We start from the raw sequence: 20,915 nt of genomic DNA on the forward strand, positions 1-20,915 counted from the left end.
GAGTGTATGAGACACGACTGCCCCCAGCTGGAGGGGCTGAGCCCTGCTCAGTGTGTATGTGAGATGGGGGCAGAGGGCACCTCCCTGAGCTCCATGGGGCAGGAAGGAAGTGGGGGGCAGAGGGAGCTGCCCTGGAGCTCCATGGGGCACGGTGAAGGTGAGGGTGGGGGAAGAGGGGCAGGAGGCAGGGGCAGGGGGGACTCACCATTGTTTCCATGGGGCAGGAGCAGAGGGTGCCGTCACTCACTTACAAATGCTCACACTGGACCCCTAGTGATGGGCTCAGCTCCCAGCCCCTCTTCTTGTAGCCCCATTCTCCACCCCGCACCCCCCCGCACTGCAGAGGGGTGGTGCGCACTCTTGCTGTCCCCGTGCCCAGCCCAGGGGAGGTGGCATCAGCTGGGACTCAGCTGCTTCATTCAAAATTGCCTTTAAAGGAAACTCCATGGGGCTGAGCTAGGAGGGCTGGGGCAGACAGGAGACGGGATGGGAGGTGGAGAGGGGAGGGCAGACAGGGGTGGGGGATGGGAAGTGGTGATGGGTGGGGCAGACAAGGCTGGGGGATGGGAGGTGGCAAGGGCTGGGCAGACTCCAAGCTGGAGCGTTGGCCCGGTCCGGGTGGGGTTGGTTTGTCTCACTCTGGGGGTGATGGGGTGAAGTTGCCAATTCCCTGCCTCATGAGCAAGGGCCATCAAGCTTCAGACCATTCCTGGGGCCTCACATCTCTGTCCGTCTGTCCGGCTCTCTCTCACCCTGTCAGGCTGGCCACAGACAGCTGGGGACAGGGCAGGAGGCCGAATGTGCCCATCTGTCTCTCAGCAAGATTGGGTTGCCACTGTCTGCGCCAGCAGCACCAAGCAACAAAATGGGACATCAGGCAGGTCCCAGAGGGTGACAATCAGCCCCGAGCCGCTGAAGTCAATGGGGCAGGTCCCAGTGGGTGCCAATTGGCCCTGATGTCAATGGAGCTGCTCCAGCTGGGAATCCTCGCTCCAAGTTCACCCTGGGCTGGGGAGAGGTTCTAGTGGGGAGCTTAAAGCATGCTCGGGGTGGGGTGGGGTGGGGGTTTTAGACTGGAGTTCAACACTTTCCAGGGAAGAGACAGAGGTTCTAGACTGAAGCACAGAGGTCACTAAGAAGTGAGGGGAGGGTTCTAGATTGGAATCTGGAGCAGAGTCAGGATGGGGTGCGGGTTCTAGATTTGAGCCAGGCGTGCACTCCAGATGGGGCAGAGATTCTAGGTAGGAGCCACGTGCACATGGAGGCTGGGGTTCCAGATGGGAACCAGGTGCACACTCAGGATGACAAGATTCTGGACTAGCAGCCATTACACACTCGGGCAGGGGTGGGGCTCTAGATTGGAGCCTGGCACATACCTGTGGGTTCCATACTGGTGCTCAGCAGGGGCAGATTTTCCCCCTGGAAAGCACACCGCACCCCGCAGGGACTGGGCAGAGTCGCAGCACTGCCTTTGCCAAACCAGCTGGTGTTTGTCAGTCACCAGGATCCAGGATTGAAGAGGGCTTGGGGTGGGTCTGGGACAGGGACAGGTAACTGAGAGCCCCAGGCTGGCAGCGTGTCACCCCCTCCCTCCCAGCCTCTTGTGGACACTGGGATGAAGGTCTGGTTTGTGTTAGTCCCCTGCAAAGGACTCGCTATTTGGTACCTGAAAGTCTGCTTTCCAGGTGAGGGGAAACTGAGGCAGGCCTCGCCCACGGTGCCACATCTGGCCTTAAGGGGGTGTGACAGGACGGCCTGTGCTATGACCGAGCTGCTTCTGTCCATCGCTTGGCTGCCCAAGGGGGCTCGGCACGCAGGGATCAGGCCCCAAATGGGTGCATTATTGTTCTAATGCAGATTTAACAGGGGTGGGCTGTAGGTGTCAGGAGGGGTGAGAGCATCGGAAGAGCTGGCCTGGGGCCCCATAGCAAGGCACCGCCGGGGCGGGGCGGCTTTTGGGGTTCATGCAGTCATCAGGGCTTGGGAGGGATCCACTGAGTATCGAATACAACTGGGGAGACCACTGGGCAGTGCGCCCCTTCTGTGCCCAGGTGGTGCCCCTGGGGATCATGGGGCAGGGGCTGGGCAGGTCGTGCCCTTTAGTGGCTGTGCAGGTCCTGGGCCCTGTGGGCGCTTGTGGGGTCATAGCCCAGCCTGGCTGAGTGGGACGCTCCTGCCCCGCCCCGATCTACTAACGGCCCCAGCCCAGCTCCCCTTCCTGGAACAACCGTGGCTTGAGAAATAAACGGTCTTTGTGGCTGTGATGGTGGTGCAAGAGCTGCGGGGCCAGCAGCCTCCAGCCCCTGAGGGACCAGCCTCTGGCGGCCTGGTCTGTGGCAGGGAGTGGGGAGCGGGCGTGGGCCTCCCTCCCTAGCCCCTCATCCTTCCTCGGGTCCCGGCCCTGTGATTCCCAGGAGAATGCGGCTGGGATCCAGATTAGAAGGGGGGAGCAGGGCGGAGCGGGTGTCCCCAGCGTGCAGGATGGGGGTAGAGCGACACAGTGAGGGTGTCTCTGGGGTGGATGCGGAGAAGGTATTTCTGGCAGGCTGGGGCAGAACAGGGGGTGCAGGGGAGAGCATGGGGCAGAACAGGGGACATGGGGGAGAGTTGGCAGTAGGTGTTGCTCAGTCTGCCCTGCAGTCCCCCCCGACCCAGCCCAGGGAAGCTCAGGAGGTGCCACGCATCCAGCCTGGACACCCCTCCCCTCGGAGGAGCTGTGACCCCCCTAAACCCCATCCCCTGGCTGGCTGGAGCAGGGCCACAGCTGCTGGCCAGGGCTACAGGGCGCTCGAGTCCTTGGGGAGCCAGTGCGGGGAATTGGGGCTGGGGCAGCTTCCTGGAGGGATGGGGCGATTTCCCATCACTGGGGTTCCATGTTGCTCTCTCTCTGGCTGCGTCCAAGGCCTGGGCTGGATACAGGAGGTGCAGACCTAGGACACACCAGTCCCGCTGGATGGTCCCAGCCCTGTCCTGGCCGCGGACCCTGCACTGAGGGAAGGACATTGGCTGGGCTCCCCGCCAGCCCTCTGCTCTTCAGGAGCTCCCGGTGCTGTCCCTGCCAGCGATGGCTTCATGGGGATGGGCTGGACATGTGACCGAGGGGAGGCCATTGGGGATCAGGACTTGGGAGGGAAACACTGAGTCCCTAACAATAGGGGGAGCCATTGGGCTGCGTGTCCCATCTGTGCCCAACCAGTGCCCCTGCCCCAGGGAGGATGCGTGTGGGAGCGGTGCCCCTGCAGGGAACGATGGGGCAGGGCTGCTCATGTCACTTGTTGGCTGGGCTGGGGCCTGTACCTGTGGGGCGCTCACGCTGGTAAAGGGGTTCATGGCCCAGCCTGGCTGGGCGACACCCCATCTCAACTCCCTGCACCAGGCCAAGCACAGGGCGTCCCCACTGGCTGAGTTCCTCACACTGTCGCAAACATGACTTGGGAAACAAACGGCCCTCGTGGCGGTGATGGTGGCGCAAGAACTGTGCGGCCGGGAGGCCTCGCTCCTGAGCCTTACGCCAACCTGGCTGGGCTTCCCCCGTGGGCACAACCGCGGCTTGAGAAATAAATGGCCCTTGTGGCCTTGATGGTGTCACAAGGGCTGCAGGGCCGCCGGCCTCAGCCCCGAGAGAGCAGCCGCTGGCAGCCTCATCTCCTGCAGGGAGCGGGTGAGGGCCTCCCTCCCTAGCCCCTCATCCTTTCTACAGGGTGAAGGGACCTCCCTGCTCCCAGCCCCGCCAGGGGAATCCAGCTGGAACGGGCTTTGGCCTGGGTCAGAACTGGGGAGCAAGCAAAGCGCATGTCTCAGGGCATGTACCCGGCGTAGCCCCGGGGGCTGAGCTAACCCCAGGAACGTGAGCAGGAGCTGTAGGGCCAGGTGCTGGTGGGCCAGCTGCCAGGGCCTGAGCCGGGGCCTCCTGTGCTACAGGCATGAGCTGCTGCCGTTTGGGAACCAGCCCCGGGAAGGGGTTTTCTGGGCAGAGCTGGATGCAGACGTGAGCGCCTGACGTCCAGGCAGAGATGCCAGGTGCCAGGCCCCAGGGGCTTTATTGGCCTCGGTCGCCTGGCAGAGAATCAGCAACTTCATCACATGTGTCATGAACAGAGTGAGCAGGAAATTCCTCCTGACACCACCCTGATGGCACCCCCTGCCATGGGGACCCGCAACCCTGACTGCACCCTCTGCCCTTGGACTTCTGCCGCAGGTGCACCTATTTCCCCAGGACCCCCACCCCAATTTCACCCCCCCCACCTGGAGACCCCCCCTCCCCGATTGTGCCGCCTGCCCCAGGACCCTCATCCCCAATCAGGCCACACCCTCAGGAGGCATCCACCCAGGCTCAGGGAGCGGCCACCCCCCCATAGCCCCATAACCCTCTCCCCTGCTCTAGCGCTGCAGGATTTGCTTGCCTCCCGTTGCACAGTGAGGGTGTTAGACAGATAAAACTACACAGGATCGTTTCAGGGGACAAGACAAGATGTCACGTTTATTATAACACAATTTGATTTAAGACCAATAATTAATATCTAATACCTATGTATACACACACACACACACACACACATCAAATGTTCTGCAGCTGCTAGACAATTACTAGTGCTGAATGTAGCTTGAGTTCATGGCCTGGGTTCCTAGCTTGTGGCGGCTAACTGGCCAGGAAAGCCGGGCACAAGGAAGAGCTGGGTCTCTGTCGGGCATGCACCGATGCCCTTCCATGTTGGCAGCAGAATGTTCCCCTCCAAAATCTTCCATCTCACCCATCCTTTTTGTAGGCTTTAGTTTGAATCCAGAGTCTATAGGTCTTGCTGTGTCATGCTGCCTCTGGGTTCGGGGTGATTGATCACCTGTCAATTGCAGACGTGACTTTCAGCCTAGGACCTGGCTTTGATGTTTCTACAATTGTACTTTTGTTCTTTTCTTTCGAGGATGGACTCTTCTTGCTTTGTCAGGGCTGTTGTCTGCATCTTCAGCCGTTGGTGTTTACACTTTATTTCATCAGGACCCGCTGGGGCTGGAGGTTGATTCCATCATCCATACATACCTCATTCACACAGCTAAACTACACTAGTAAGATTACAGCAGGGTTTTGCAAAAATGAAGGTTGCAGCAAGCTTTTACAAAACGGAGTGAGCATTTTAAAATGGAGTTTGGGACAAGTTAAAATGGAGTTTGAGTTACAATATGGACAAGTGTAAGGAATGGCAAACAGGGAACAGAAATTCCAATGTAGAAAAGTATAATAAATGACAGTGAGCAGAAGTTACAATGTTGAAGCAGTGCAAGTTTCAGCAATTTAAGCAGCAATTGGATTGAAAGTGAAACTCAATTAGCCAGTTATTGGGGTAACCGGTTTTATGAATGAATGTTGTTTCATTCATAAAACTTTGCTTATGAAGTTATATTAATAAAGTGAACAGTTAAAAACAATTTCATTGATCAGTTCTACAAAGGTGGCACTGGGTCTTGTGAACAAGGGCAGCAAAGATGGCTGCCCCCTTCCCCTGTGGGAGACAGACTGTTCGGGGCCCACCCATGGGGCTCTGTCACCCCCCAGAGGCTACAGGATCAGCCTCACAGTGTGGAGGGAGGACACATGGGGGCTGTTCTAGAATCACAGTGGGAAGCCCAGGGAGCCCCTGGCTTGGCCACAGCCCGAACCCCCGTCCCAGACCCCTTTGGGTCCCCAGCCAGGACGGCTGCATCCCCACACTGGCTAGACCCTGGATGTCAGCGCGGCAGGGTGAGAGGCACTGGGCCAGTCACCCACAAAGGGCTCAGGGTCAGTCCGAGGCCTCCTCAGCCCCACAGGTCCGTGACTGGCCCATCTGGCATTGGCAGGGCCTCTCTGTGGGTCCTGTGGGGTCTGGACATTGCAAACACCCCGGAAATAAGAGCTGTCTGTGAGCCAGCGGGCTCCCTGTGCTGTGCTGGGAGCGACGCACTGGCCAGGGTACAGGCAAGTCTGGGGCTGGCTCCAGGACAGCAAGAGTGCACCCAGCTCCAGTCATGGATTGTCCATCACTGGCAATTTTAAAACCAAGTTTGCATGTTTTTCTAAAAGATCTGCTCTGGGAATTATTTCGCGGCTGTTCCCTGGCCTAGATCACCCCGGTTCTTTCTGGCCTCGGAATCTATTAATCTATGTGCAGAGATAGACGGAAAGCGGAATGGCCGCTCAGTGGGAAATGCTGACATTTCTGAAATCTGTTGTCAGTCCGAATGCCAGCGAAAAGCATCCCCTGCCCAAAACTGTCTTGGAGAATGGAAATGCTGAAAAATGTCAAAGCAGGAACAGCGAAACATTTGGATAATGTTGGATTGTCTCCAGAACGGCACAGAAATTTGTTTCTACATGATGAAAATGGGTCCTTCTCGTAATTTCAATATTCAATATTGTAATTTAAAATATAGTTAGAATTAAAATTAACAAAATGTTGCATTAATGTTTTGAAACATTAAACTGTAATATACATTAACACATATAAAATATGATAGATACCATAATATTAAGATTCAGATTTCAATATAATATTAAAAGTTGAGATGACAAGAATTGAAATGATAAATTCAAAATGAAATGTTTTCCCCTCCTTAGAAGAAAATGCTTCAAATAATATTTTGCAATAAAGTAAAATGTTTCAGTCCAATATTTAGAAAACATTATATTTTAATAAAAAATAAAATATACATTATAATATTAACATTAATATTTTATTTCGGTACCGTAAAATGCTTCACTCTGATAATTTTGAAACATTAAACTACAACATAAAATAAAATATAGAAAATATAATATATACTATAATATGAAAATCTAGATTTTAATATAGAAGTTGAAAAGAATTAAAACAATAAATTCAAACTATAACATTCTCCCTTCATCAGAAGGACATGTTTCAGTTAATATTTTGAAATAAAGTTACATGTTTCATTTGGATAATATACACCATAATATTCACATTAATATTTTGTTTCAGTACAGTAAAAGGCTTCACTCTGACCATGATGTAACCTAGAGGTACTGAGACCACTGAGAGACAGATTAGAGCAGTGGTTCCCATACTTTTCAGCATCAGGCCTGCTTTTTAATTTTCAAGAAACCCTCACGCCCCCCACCTCTCCTTTACCATCATCCAATGCCCCCCCCCCCGGTCCTTGTCCCCTGACTGCCCCCTCCTCGGATCCCCCGCCCCTAACCGCCCTCTCCGGGACCCCACCCCCTATCCAACCCCCCCTGCTCCCTGTCTCCTGACAGCCCCGACCCCTATCCACACGCCCACACCCTGACAGGCCCCCCAGGATTCCCACACCTATCCAACCTAGGGTGACCAGATGTCCCAATTTTATAGGGACAGTCCTGATATTTGGGCCTTTTTCTTCTATAGGTGCCATTTACCCCCCACCCCCGTCCTGATTTTTCACACTTGCTATCTGGTTACCCTAATCCAACCCCCCCGCTCTCTGTCTCCTGACCTCCCACACAGACCCTTCATAGAATCATAGAATCATAGAATCATAGAATATAAGGGTTGGAAGGGACCCCAGAAGGTCATCTAGTCCAACCCCCTGCTCAAAGCAGGACCAATTCCCAGTTAAATCATCCCAGCCAGGGCTTTGTCAAGCCTGACCTTAAAAACCTCTAAGGAAGGAGATTCTACCACCTCCCTAGGTAACGCATTCCAGTGTTTCACCACCCTCATAGTGAAAAAGTTTTTCCTAATATCCAATCTAAACCTCCCCCACTGTAACTTGAGACCATTACTCCTCGTTCTGTCATCTGCTACCATTGAGAACAGTCCAGAGCCATCCTCTTTGGAACCCCCTTTCAGGTAGTTGAAAACAGCTATCAAATCCCCCCTCATTCTTCTCTTCTGCAGGCTAAACAATCCCAGCTCCCTCAGCCTCTCCTCATAACTCATATGTTCCAGACCCCTAATCATTTTTGTTGCCCTTCGCTGGACTCTCTCCAATTTATCCACATCCTTCTTGAAGTGTGGGGCCCAAAACTGGACACAGTACTCCAGATGAGGCCTCACCAATGTCGAATAGAGGGGAACGATCACGTCCCTCGATCTGCTCGCTATGCCCCTACTTATACATCCCAAAATGCCATTGGACTTCTTGGCAACAAGGGCACACTGCTGACTCATATCCAGCTTCTCGTCCACTGTCACCCCTAGGTCCTTTTCCGCAGAACTGCTGCCTAGCCATTCGGTCCCTAGTCTGTAGCTGTGCATTGGGTTCTTCCGTCCTAAGTGCAGGACCCTGCACTTATCCTTATTGAACCTCATCAGATTTCTTTTGGCCCAATCCTCCAATTTGTCTAGGTCCCTCTGTATCCTATCCCTCCCCTCCAGCGTATCTACCACTCCTCCCAGTTTAGTATCATCCGCAAATTTGCTGAGAGTGCAATCCACACCATCCTCCAGATCATTTATGAAGATATTGAACAAAACCGGCCCCAGGACCGACCCTTGGGGCACACCACTTGATACCGGCTGCCAACTAGACATGGAGCCATTGATCACTACCCGTTGAGCCCCTTCGCCCCATCCAACTGCTCCCTGTCTTCTGACTGCCCTCTCCCGGGACCTCCTGCCCCTTATCCAACCCCTCCCCCCCCGCCCCTCGCTCCCCGCCCACTTACCAGGCCACTCAGAGTGGCAGGACTGGTTTATCGGGAAGCCTGGGAGGTGGGTGGGCGCAAGCCGTGCCCACGCGGTGGCGTAGCTGCAGGAGAGGGTGGACAGGAGGGGAGGGGCCGGGGGCGAGCCTCCCCGGCCAGGAGCTCAAGGGCCAGGCAGCCTCGCGCCCCCCTTGGAATTTCTTCATGACCCCCAGTTTGGGAACCAAGGGATTAGTGAGTCTGCTCTACAGCCTAAGCTGACCAGCACTTGGCTTTTAGCTCATGCAGTTAGCTCCAAAAGCCCCAGGTTCAATCCTGCCTGTGGCTTCCAATGGTGAAACCTTTAGCTATAAGATAAAATAAACTGTATAAAACATTAAAATTCACACTTTAATATAATATAGAAGTCAAAATGAAAAGAACTGAAATGATAAATTCAAACTGAAACTTTCCCCCTCATTGGAAGGAAAAATCTCATCAAAATCAACACAGTTTGCCGAACCTGCGTTTTCCGATGGAAAACTCATTCGGTCGGCAATTTTACCGACCAGCTCTACCGACGTGCATTAACTTCGTCACCCAGTGCTGGAACATGACCCCGAGATTGCTCCTTTTCGTGGCGGTTTCTGATATTCATGTGACGGGAACGTAGGGACACCCAACGGTGTGCACAGCAGTGTGTACCACACAACACACGCTATCAGATGGGGCACAGCAGACGTGCTGCTTTCCAGGCCCTGTAGCCAAAGCCGTGCAGCTCTGGGCACTGATGTTTCCCACTCGCTCCAACTCACCCTCCCTGACTCCGCCTGCTCCCCACTGGTTGCCTGACCCACAGCCCTCAAACTGTCCAGTGTGAAACCGGGGCCTGTGCTGGAGGCACTGCTAATGGCGTGATCCATCTCATTACAAAAAGAAAAGGAGTACTTGTGGCACCTTAGAGACTAACCAATTTATTTGAGCATGAGCTTTCGTGAGCTCAGGCAGCGCCGGAGTGGGAATCATAGAATCATATCAGGGTTGGAAGGGACCTCAGGAGGTGTCTAGTCCAACCCCCTGCTCAAAGCAGGGCCAATCCACAACTTTTGCCCTGGATCCCTAAATGGCCCCCTCAGAGACTGAACTCACAACCCTGGGTTTAGCAGGCCAATGCTCAAACCACTGAGCTATCCCTCCCCTTGGATTCATGGGCCTTTAACTTTCCATAGGGCGTCTTTCCCCCTTTGATCCTCTGGCAAAACAACAATAATCCCTCACTCTTATGCAGTAGATCTCCAGGTGCAAAGGAGGTCAGGGTCACTATCCCCACTGTACAGATGGGGAAACTGAGGCAGGGTCCTGCAGCAGACCCCAGGTCTTGTGCCCTCCCTCATCCCCAGGCTGCCCCACATCCCTGCAGTCTGCTCTGGATTAACTCCGGAGGCGCAGAGATCAGCTCTACCGACGAGGATCAGGCTCTGGCCCTGACCCCAGGGCAGTCGGTGGGAGTGAATTGGGGGGTAGACTCAGTAGGGGTGAATGGACCCTTCTGGTCTCCAGAGCAGTGGCTGGACTCCCTGCATCCCTCCTGCCCCTGGCTGGCTCCCCAGCTCCGTCTCCAGCTGCTGCTGCAGTGAGCGTGGGACTCGGGCAGGGAGAAGGAGCCGCCCTCCTGGTAGAACCTACTCAGTGGGTTCCAGAGCTGCCGCCCTGCGCGCCACGTGGCTGGGAGCGATAGAGACGGTGGCACTGGGGAGACTCTAGCAGGCTGCAGGGGGCAGCGTCTCCGGCTCTAGCAGGCTCCGTGCAGTCTGGGATGATGCCCTCTGGTGTCAGGCTCCTGGCCTGGGGCTGGCTGCTCCTGCCCGTCTGCAGGGCGCTGGAAGGGGAGACCTGGCTCCGTTGAGCTGTGTGATGCAGGACTGAAGAGGGCTTGGGGTGGGTCTGGGACAGGGACACGTAACTGAGAGCCGCAGGCCGGCAGCGTGTCACCCCCTCCCTCCCAGCCTCTTGTGGACATTGGGATGAAGATCTGGTTTGTGTTAGTCCCCTCCAAAGGACTCGCTGTTTGGGACCCGAAAGTCTGCTTTCCAGGTGAGGGGAAACTGAGGCAGACCTCACCCACGGTGCCACATCTGGCCTTAAGGGGGTGTGACGGGACGGCCTGCGCTATGACCGAGCTGCTTCTGTCCATCGCTTGGCTGCCCAAGGGGGCTCGGCACGCAGGGCTCCATGAAGGCTGGGATGATGCCGTCTGGTGTTAGGCTCCTGGCCTGGGGCGGGCTGCTCCTGCCCGTCTGCAGGGCGCTGGAAGGAGAGACCCAGCTCCGGGGAGCTGAGTGATGCGGCGCCTGCTTGGAGCCCCCGGGGCACGGTTGGGGCGGCGGGGAGGCCAGTACTGGGGGGTCCGGCCCTGCATTGCCTATCATGGGGGTGGGGTGCTGGTGTTGGGTGCCATGGCAGGGCTGGGAGCAAGCGCGTTTCACGGGTAGATGGGATCCCGGAGCAGGGCCGGAGACGCTGGGGCTGGACACAGCACATGGGTGATGCTGAAACACTGAGAACAGCTGCTAGCCGCATCTTCCGCCAGGGGCAGATGGAGCCTCCCGCCCTGTCCTCCGAGATGCCCTGGGCACGGCCCAGACCCCACCTTGTGCTTTTCCTGGCATGGCCCCAGCTCCCAGCCTGTGATGTCCCTGGCAGAAACCAGCCCCGCACCCGCAGCGCTCAGTGCTTCCTGTCACTCTGGCCCTGTCATAAATATAAAGGGAAGGGTAGTCACCTTTCTGTGTACAGTGCTATGAAATCCCTCCTGGCCAGAGGTAACATCCTGTAAAGGGTTAAGAAGCTTAGCTAACCTGGCTGGCACCTGACCCAAAGGACCAATAAAGAGACAAGATATTTTCAAATCTTGGGGGGGGAGGCTTTTGTTTGTGCTCTTTGTTTACGTGGTTGTTCTCTCTTGGGACTGAGAGGGGCCAGACAGAAATCCACCTTCTCCAACCCATCCTAATCCAAGTCTCCAATATTGCAACCAGTAGAGGTAAGCCAGGCAAAGCGGATTCGTTTATCTTTTGTTTTATGTGAATTTTCCCTGTGTTAAGAGGAAACTTAACTTAACTTCTGTAACTTTAAGGTTTTGTCCAGAGGGAGATCCTCTGTGTTTTGAATCTGAATACCCTGTAAAGTATTTTCCATCCTGATTTTACAGAGGTGATTCTTTTCCCTTTTCTTTAATTAAAATTCTTCTTTTAAGAACTTGATTGATTTTTTCATTGTTCTTAAGATCCAAGGGTTTGGGTCTGTGTTCACCTGTACAAATTGGTGAGGATTATTATCAAGCATTCCCTAGGAAAGGGGGTGTAGAGTTTGGGGGAAGACGTCTCCAAGTGGGCTCTTTCCCTGTTTTTTGTTTAAAACGCTTGGTAGTGGCAGCATACTGTTCAAGGACAAGGCAAAGTTTGTACTTTGGGAAGTTTTTAACCTAAGCTGGTAAGAATAAGCTTAGGGGATCTTTCATGCAGGTCCCCACATCTGTACCCCAGAGTTCAGAGTGGGGAAGGAACCCTGACATGGTGGCAGAGCGGTGGGATCATTTTGAACCAAAAGCACAGACCTGAAGAGGGTTTTTTTTAAAGCTGAGAGCAGCTAGAGGGTTTTCTGTCTATTTGCCTGGAGACAGAGGTGTTAGTTTTTTTACAAAGGGATTTTTCTTTTTTGAGCTGGAGTTTTCTCTACCTAAAGGCAGGGTAGTTAACCTCCTGCAGGGAAATTCACAAGTGTTCCCCCCCCCCCAATAACTCTTGGGTATAGCTAGAGTTAAGCACAAGAAAACAGGAATAAACCTCCCTCTTAACACAGGGAAAATTCACATAAAACAAAATATAAACTAATCCGCCTTGCCTGGCTTACCTCTACTGGTTGCAATATTGGAGACTTGGATTAGGATGGGTTGGAGAAGGTGGATTTCTGTCTGGCCTCTCTCAGTCCCAAGAGAGATCAACCACAGAAACAAAGAGCACAAACAAAAGCCTTCCCCCACACCCCACGTCCCTTATTGGTCCTTTGGGTCAGGTGCCAGCCAGGTTAGCTGAGCTTCTTAACCCTTTACAGGTAACAGGATGTTGCCTCTGGCCAGGAGGGATTTTATAGCACTGTACACAGAAAGGTGGTTACTCTTCCCTTTATATTTATGACAGGCTCACTCTCTCTCCCCGTTTCAGACTGCACCGCCTGCGTCTTCCCCTTCATCTACTGGGGGCGATCGTACCCCACATGCACCCGGGATGGGAGCTGGACCAGGAGGACACTGTGGTGCGCCACCACCGCCCGCTACGACCAGGACTCCCGCTGGAAGCGTTGCTATGGGACGGGTGAGGGCTGGGGCTTTCTCCCTTCGTCCTGAGGTGGGGGGCACCCTCTGGCTCCCCGGCTCCCTCTGCAACACCAGAACCCCCGGGCGTCTGGCCAAAGAACAGCCAGGAACCCACCAGGCGTGTCCCACACTCTTTTGCTGGCATGGTGGGGGGTGCATCGGGCAGCCAATAGCGCTTCGCGGCCCCTGACAGTCTCCCCACGGGGAGGCCATAGGCAGGTGCTTTGAGCCAGGAATCAGCTCTTCTGGATCTGAATGTTCAGGGCTGAAATCAGGGGGTGCCCAAAGTCTCCCCCCCCCCCCGGGAAGTGCCATAGCAGGTGCCAGCTCCAGCCAGACACCAAATCCTGTGGCAAAACCCTTCAGCCCCTTTGGCGCCCTGGGGAAATGCCACATCTTGTGACTGCAGAATCGCAGATCCCAGGGGGCTGGAATGAGGGGAACAGGGCCCTTTGCACCTCTCTCAGCTGTGGTTTCAGGCTCCTTGCAGATTCAGGCAGGGTTGGTTACACTGGAGGTAGCTCCCCCCTCTGGGTGCGATGGGCTCAGGCTCTCAGCAGATCCAGGCAGCCTTGCTGTGTTGGTCACACTTGGAGCAGCTCTCCTCTCTCACAGCTACAGGCTCAGGCTCTCTGCAGACTCAGGCAGAGTCGCTGTGTTGGTCACACTCAGTTCAGTATTTTGAGGTTTTCTCCACACCCATAAGGGTGGAAGGCGAGATTTTTCTGTTGAAATGAAAAGGTGAGAAGCAGAGAGAAACAGAGCCAGTGGAGATGTCCCTGGGTATGACCCACCTTGTCCTCTCCCGCTCCCCTGCCACGTTTGCTCAGACTCTAGGCAACAGAAACCTGTTTCCTACAAGAAAATTGTCCCCGCTCCAAAGAACTTTCCAAATTTTTCTCAGACAATAGTTCACTATGTGCTGGACTTAATGATCACTCAGTTGCTGTCTGTTTTTCCATGCACAGGAGCATCTATCGTTCCTTCCTCATCTCAAACTCAACAAACAATTCCTTTCTGTCCATGCAAACAAACAAAAAGTTTGACATTTCTGGTGAATCAAAAAGTAAAAAAAAAAATCCTTTCAGGTTGAAAAAATTGTTTCATTTCAAGCATTTTTAAAACTTTTTACTTTAAAAAATAAAATAAAAGGAAATTTTAGCTTGGAAAAGAGACGATTGCGGGGGATATGAATGAGGTCTATAAAATAATGGCTGTTGTAGATAAAGTGAATAAGGAAGTGTTGTTTACTCCTTCTCATAACACAAGAACTAGGGGTCACCCAATGAAATTAGTATTCAGCAGGTTTAAAACAAATAAAAGGAAGTATTTCTTCATACAATGGACAGTCAACCTGGGGAACTACTTGTCAGAGGATGTTGTGAAGGCCAAGACTATAACAGGGTTCAAAAAAGAACTAGATAAATTCATGGAGGGTAGGTCCATCAGTGGCTATTAGCCAGGATGGGCAGGGATGGTGTCCCTAGTCTCCGTTTGCCAGAAGCTGGGAATGTGTGACAGGGGATGGATCACTTGATGATTCCCTGTTCTGTTCATTCCCTCTGGGGCACCTGGCATTGGCCACTGTCGGAAGACAGGACACTGGGCTAGATGGACCTTTGGTCTGACCCAGTCTGGTCGTGCTTATATTCTAAAGGGAAATTTTGTAGGTTTTTTGCCCAACAGAAACAACTTGCTGAGGTGGACACAAAGTTGTAAAACATTTTGGTCGACCCGAATTAGCATTTTTCACTGAAAAAAAGATTTGCTCAAAGATATTTTACCCAGATCCACTTCCACGATGTCTATGCTGCAACCAGCAGCATGGGGCCTGATCTCGGCTGGGTCTCTGGACACTGCAGCAAAGCTCGTCTGTAAGAACCATGTGCATCGGTCCCCGGCGCCGTGTGTCCTGCCTGTGCCACGCAGCTGAGGGCAGCAGCTCTCGCGAGGTGGGAACGGGCTGCGGGTAATGGAATGGGCACAGCCCTGCCCAGCCTCAGCCTGTGATGCCCGGAGGCCAGCTGGGCAGGGGGGCAGTAGAGGGGATGTTGCTTAGGAATCTCAGCAAAGACCTCAGCGAGCGTCCCCAGAGCCCCAGGATCTCCGGGCGATGGGCTGTTCTCAGATCCTGCCAGGTCTAGGATCAGGTGAGATGCAGCCACTGTCATGGAAGGGACACGCATGGGAGGCATGGGGGTAATTGGCACAGCCAGCCCCCCATGAGGATGCTCCAATCCCACGGTGGGCATCGTGTTAGGATATAGATATTCAGGCCTGTCTGTAAAGGCCTATACTTTAAGAATTTAGGTGTATTCTTATCACCTGGCTAGTTATAGAGGTATAAAAGAGAGTATCAAAATCACTGTCTGCCGGTGTAAGGGCCTTCTCTTACTGTGACAGTCTGAGGCCCTGTTCTCAGGCTAAGGCCTCTGGCTAAGCAGCAGAGGCAGCCATAAACTGGGAAGCGACCGTTCACATCCTGACAGGTTTCAGAGTAACAGCCGTGTTAGTCTGTATTCGCAAAAAGAAAAGGAGTACTTGTGGCACCTTAGAGACTAACCAATTTATTTGAGCATGAGCTTTCGTGAGCTACAGCTCACTTCATCGGATGCATACCGTGGAAACTGCAGCAGACTTTATATACACACAGAGAATATGAAACAATACCTCCTCCCACCCCACTGTCCTGCTGGTAATAGCTTATCTAAAGTGATCATCAAGTTGGGCCATTTCCAGCACAAATCCAGGTTTTCTCACCCTCCACCCCCCAACACACAAATTCACTCTCCTGCTGGTAATAGCCCATCCAAAGTGACAACTCTCTACACAATGTGCATGATAATCAAGTTGGGCCATTTCCTGCACAAATCCAGGTTTTCTCACCCCCCCACCCCCATACACACACAAACTCACTCTCCTGCTGGTAATAGCTCATCCAAAGTGACCACTCTCCCTACAGTGTGCATGGTAATCAAGGTGGGCCATGTCCAGCACAAATCCAGGCTTTCTCACCCCCCCCCCCTTTTTTTCCCAGGGACACACACACACACACAAACTCACTCTCCTGCTGGCAATAGCTCATCCAAACTGACCACTCTCCAAGTTTAAATCCAAGTTAAACCAGAACGTCTTGGGGGGGGTAGGAAAAAACAAGGGGAAATAGGTTACCTTGCATAATGACTTAGCCACTCCCAGTCTCTATTTAAGCCTAAATTAATAGTATCCAATTTGCAAATGAATTCCAATTCAGCAGTTTCTCGCTGGAGTCTGGATTTGAAGTTTTTTTGTTTTAAGATAGCGACCTTCATGTCTGTGATTGCGTGACCAGAGAGATTGAAGTGTTCTCCGACTGGTTTATGAATGTTATAATTCATAATTCACATCCTCACATTCCAAACTAGTCTCATCGAAAGAAGGTGCTATTGGGCTGTTAGGAATACAATCCTGTCCTGATAATGCCCATCGCCTCCAGAGAAAGGGAAGTGCCTAGAAGATGTAAAAGGAAACTTAGTTTGATAGCATCCTGTCTGGCAAGAACTCACTTATCCATAGCTGGGATGTGAAATCCTCATTTCTGAGTTTGTTCTATCACTGTAGTCTCCACTTCCCTATTGTTTGTCTGTATAATCTCTGTCTGGTTCTGTGATTGTTTCTGTCTGCTGTATAATTAATTTTGCTGGGTGTAAACTAATTAAGGTGGTGGGATATAATTGGTTAAATAATCATGTTACAATATGTTAGGACTGGTTAGTTAAATTTCAGGAAAATGATTGGTTAAGGTATAAATAAGCAGAACTCAAGTTTTACTATATAGTCTGCAGTCAATCAGGAAGTAAGGGGGGGAATGGGAAGAGGGAATGGGGGTGGGGGAATTGGAATAATGTTTTACTAAGGGGGGGAATGGGAAGAGGGACACAGGTAAGGCTCTGTGGTGTCAGAGCTGGGAAGGGGGACACTAAGGAAGGAAACTGGAATCATGCTTGCTGGAAGTTCACCCCAATAAACATCAAATTGTTTGCATCTTTGGACTTCGGGTATTGTTGCTCTCTGTTCATGCGAGAAGGACCAGGGAAGTAAGCGGGTGAAGGAGTAAGCCCTCTAACACACCACTGTGCTAATGGAGGGTGGGTTGGGGATGAAAGCCCACTCCTTTTGCCTCACCGTGCCTCAGTTTCCCCTCCTGCCTTTTGTTTGCAAGCTCTCTGGGGCAGGGACAATTTCTGGTTCCCCAGGTGCATAGCAATGAGAACAGCCCTGCAGAGCCCCGCACACATCGGTGACACCTCTTTGTCCCTGTCTCTCCCCTCCCAGAATATGGAGGCAACACAGGCGGCCAGCCCTGCGTCTTCCCCTTCGTGTACCGGGGCCGGGCGTTCTACACCTGCACCGATGAGGCTGCCAAGCCCCGCAGGTTCTGGTGTGCCACCACTGGGAACTATGACTGGGACTGGCTCTGGAGCTACTGCCCTGACACCCATAAGGATGGGCAGCATGGGGTGTGGGGTGGGAAGGGGGTCAGTGCAGGGTGGTCAGGGGCCACTCACCTCGCAGCCTCCCTGAGTGGAATCCCAGCTGGGATCCCTACCGCACCCTCCTCCCAGGCATGGCATGTCTGGTCACAGGGTGACACTGCTGGGGATATTTCAGCCCAAGATGCTTGAGCAGAGATGCCAGACCCCGTTCCCAGCCCTGGTATCTGTAGCGGGTTTATCCCAAGTCTCCCCACATTTATCGTTATTCTTATTTATTAGGTGTGCTATGGTAGGGCCTAGAAACCCCACTCATGGCCAGGATCCCGGTGTGCTAGGTGCTGTACATTATTTATTAGGTGTATTACGGTAGCACTAGGTGCCCCAGCCATGGCCCAGGGCCCCATTGTGCTAGGCTCTGTACATTATTTATTAGGTGTATTACAGTAGCACTAGGTGCCCCAGCCATGGCTCGGAACCACACTACGCTCGGGGCTGGGGAAACCCGGAACATAAAGGCAGCCCCATGTACTTGTCAAACCCCAGCTCCTGGAGTCCTGTGACTGTGGGGGAAACTCAGGTTTTGGTTTAAAAGGAGAAAGGAGGTTTCTGCCCCTTGGGGCTGCAGGGAGAAGCTGGGATTGGGAGAATGGTCCGGGAACCAGGCGGGGAATGAGAAGACCCTCCTGATTTTGGGGGCCAGAGTCCCCATTGCTGAACGTGTTGGGCTGGCAAAACTGAATCTGCCCATACAGCTTCCGACCCCAAACTGTGTCCGGGAGCTCAGCAGGATGAGGCAGACCCATGTCCCAGGCACGGCATATAAGGCGGCTCAGGGGTTTTATAAATATAACAGCCCTGGGGTCCCTCCCAGAGAAGGATTTGAACTAGACAGCCAGGGGCTGGGGCTGGGGGCAGGCTGGTTTCCCCTCCATGCCGTGTCCTTCTGATTTGGTTTTTCTTTGCTCCTTAGCTGAATAAACTCTCCAGCGCACACGGCACTGCTTGGCTTCATAAGCAATTCGGGTTGGAACCAGAGAGAATCTTCGGCACGTTGCAGCTGACTCGGGAGCCCAGAGATTTCACCCCAGCTCGCCTCCAAATTCACCATTTGATTTTAACTGCTTGTTCGGGCCAGGACGTCCCCTGAATGACACTTATGCCCCTGTGCAGGTGTCCCTCTGGCCTGGCCCCGGGGCACAGGCAGCCCCGTCCTGCACACAGTTAAGCAAGCGGCACCTGAGACCCAGTTCTATGTTGGCAGCGTCTGCCCAGCGCCGAGTGCCCCGCACCTGTTTCAGGATCAGGATGGTGAGTGACCTGGGGACTGGCCCAGCTCCCGTCAGACGGGGGATCTGGTGTCACGGCTCCGTGCGTTCCTCCCCCCTCCCGCCGTGTTGCTTTGATTTGTTGCATGTGGCCACTAGGGGGCCTCCTGGACATGGGAGGTTCACTGCAGTGGAGCGGGGCTGATTGACACCCATAGGGGCTCTGGCCCTGGCTATCTAATACCTCCGCTTCTCCCCACACCAAGGGGGTGTGAACTGAACACAGACACAGCCCCGCCTGCAGGGACCCCAGTCCCAGCGCTGCCCATCCCCACGTCCCGCAGATGATGCCATGAGGCGGGGACAGGGCAGCCCATCCCGCAGGAACTGCACTTTGCCCCCTGCTGCCCCGCAGCCCCAGGCAGGAGCCCTCCGCTCCCTGGGCAAAGCCCGGGTGAGAGTGACGGGTTCAGGCTCTGGGCCCCGATCCTGCGCTTGGGGAATCGGCTCAGGTCAGTGGGAGTCACTGGGGCGAGGAACATTGACCCAGCCCTGGATGGGTCCACGGGGAGCGATGGCGAGTGAATGGGGCTCGCTGGGAATGAGACCCTGTCCCAGGGAGTGCAGAAAGTGGGGTCCATGCTCAGGGGTTCAGGGGGCCTCTATGAGGGACACCATTCCCTATGACGGGGCTCCCAAACGTTCCCCCCTAGCTAATGAAACTGTTCAAAAGCCATGTGAAAAAGCGCAATTCCCGCTCTCACCACACGGGTGCAGCCCAGCTCCAGCACCCAGGTCACGCTCGTGTCGTTCTGAGAGCGCAGGCAAACTTTGCCCAGTGAAACCGGGGGGTGCTCAGCACCCACCGCATCCCCAGTTCCCGCACTTCTGGCGCCCTGGCTGCAGGCTCCGATGTGCTCTGGGTTCCAGCTGCTGGTCCTGGCTGGGCTGGGGAGGGACAGGACGTCTCCTCTTCCTCCGGACAGGCTGCACCCGGAGCTGGATCAGACTCACCACTGGGGACCTTCCTCCAATTGCAGGACGCTCCGCAGCTCCCACCCAGGCTGCCATTTTCCCTCAGGCCTGGCCGAGGCAGATGCTTGGCCGGGCCCAGCCATCATCTTGATGGTCCTGATCACCCACCGCCAAGTCCCGATCCCAGGGGCCGCGACAGTAATGGCTCCTGGGGATGCGGCACTTTGGAGTGGGAATGGCTGTGAACCATCCAGCCTCCTCCAGCCACCCTGGGAGGAGCCGCCTCTCGTGGTCTGGCCTCTTCTCCTCGCCTCTGCCCATCACCTGGCAGCTCTGCTTTGCCCTCTGCCACCCACTGGGGGCACTGGGCTCCTCCAGCCCTGGGTGGGGGCTGTTGCCAGTCACCACTCTGCCCATGTATGCAGTTCTGGGGGTGTCAATACTCCCCATGTAGCCCCCAACTCTACCTACGGGAGACCAGCCAGGACTGCGTAGCAGCCCACCTTTGGGCCATGGCCCACAGTTTGGGAACTCTTGCCACGTGGGATCCTATAATGGGGGCACAATTCCCCACAGCTCCTCTAGGGGGCACCATTCTCAGTGTGATCCTGTAATGGGGTCCCCATTACCTTGCGATCACGTGGGGAGGTCTCCCTTAGAGCCTGTTCCCACCGTGGAACAGGGTGCTGGACCCAGAGCTGGTGCCGGCTGGCTGGAGACCTGAGTGACCCCAGCTGAGCCGAGCCATGGGAGTGGTACAGCCCCATGGCTCCTCCAGCTGCCCTTGCCCCCCAAGGGGTGAGCTCTGGGTACGTATCTGTCTCTCGAGTGAGGATGGCATCCTGGGCTGCTGCACTGCAGCCGCTGGCCCCAATGCTGCCCCTCTTGGTCGCAACTGCAGCAGGTGCCAGGGTAGGGTTGTTCCCGAGACAGCTGCTTGGGCACAGAGCTCGCTGGGGGCGCAGGTGTGGGGATTTTGCAGCCAGGAAGCTGCCTGCTGCCGTTCATCTCTTTGGGGTCAGGCAAATGGGACATGGCACGCTTTTGTGAGCGAGCACAATCGCACCAAGAATCTCCCTGACACATTTCTCCTCCTAACAGAAACACCCAGCAGTGCCCTGGATATCAGTGCACCGCTCGGGCCAAAGGCCAGGCACTCACACTTCAGACTTAATCAGACTGTTTCTGTCTGGGTGTTCCTGTGGCTTAAAACCCTTGTGCCCAGA

Source organism: Caretta caretta, chromosome 23, assembly GCF_965140235.1.
Source record: "Caretta caretta isolate rCarCar2 chromosome 23, rCarCar1.hap1, whole genome shotgun sequence".
Classification (NCBI taxonomy): Eukaryota; Metazoa; Chordata; order Testudines; family Cheloniidae; genus Caretta; species Caretta caretta.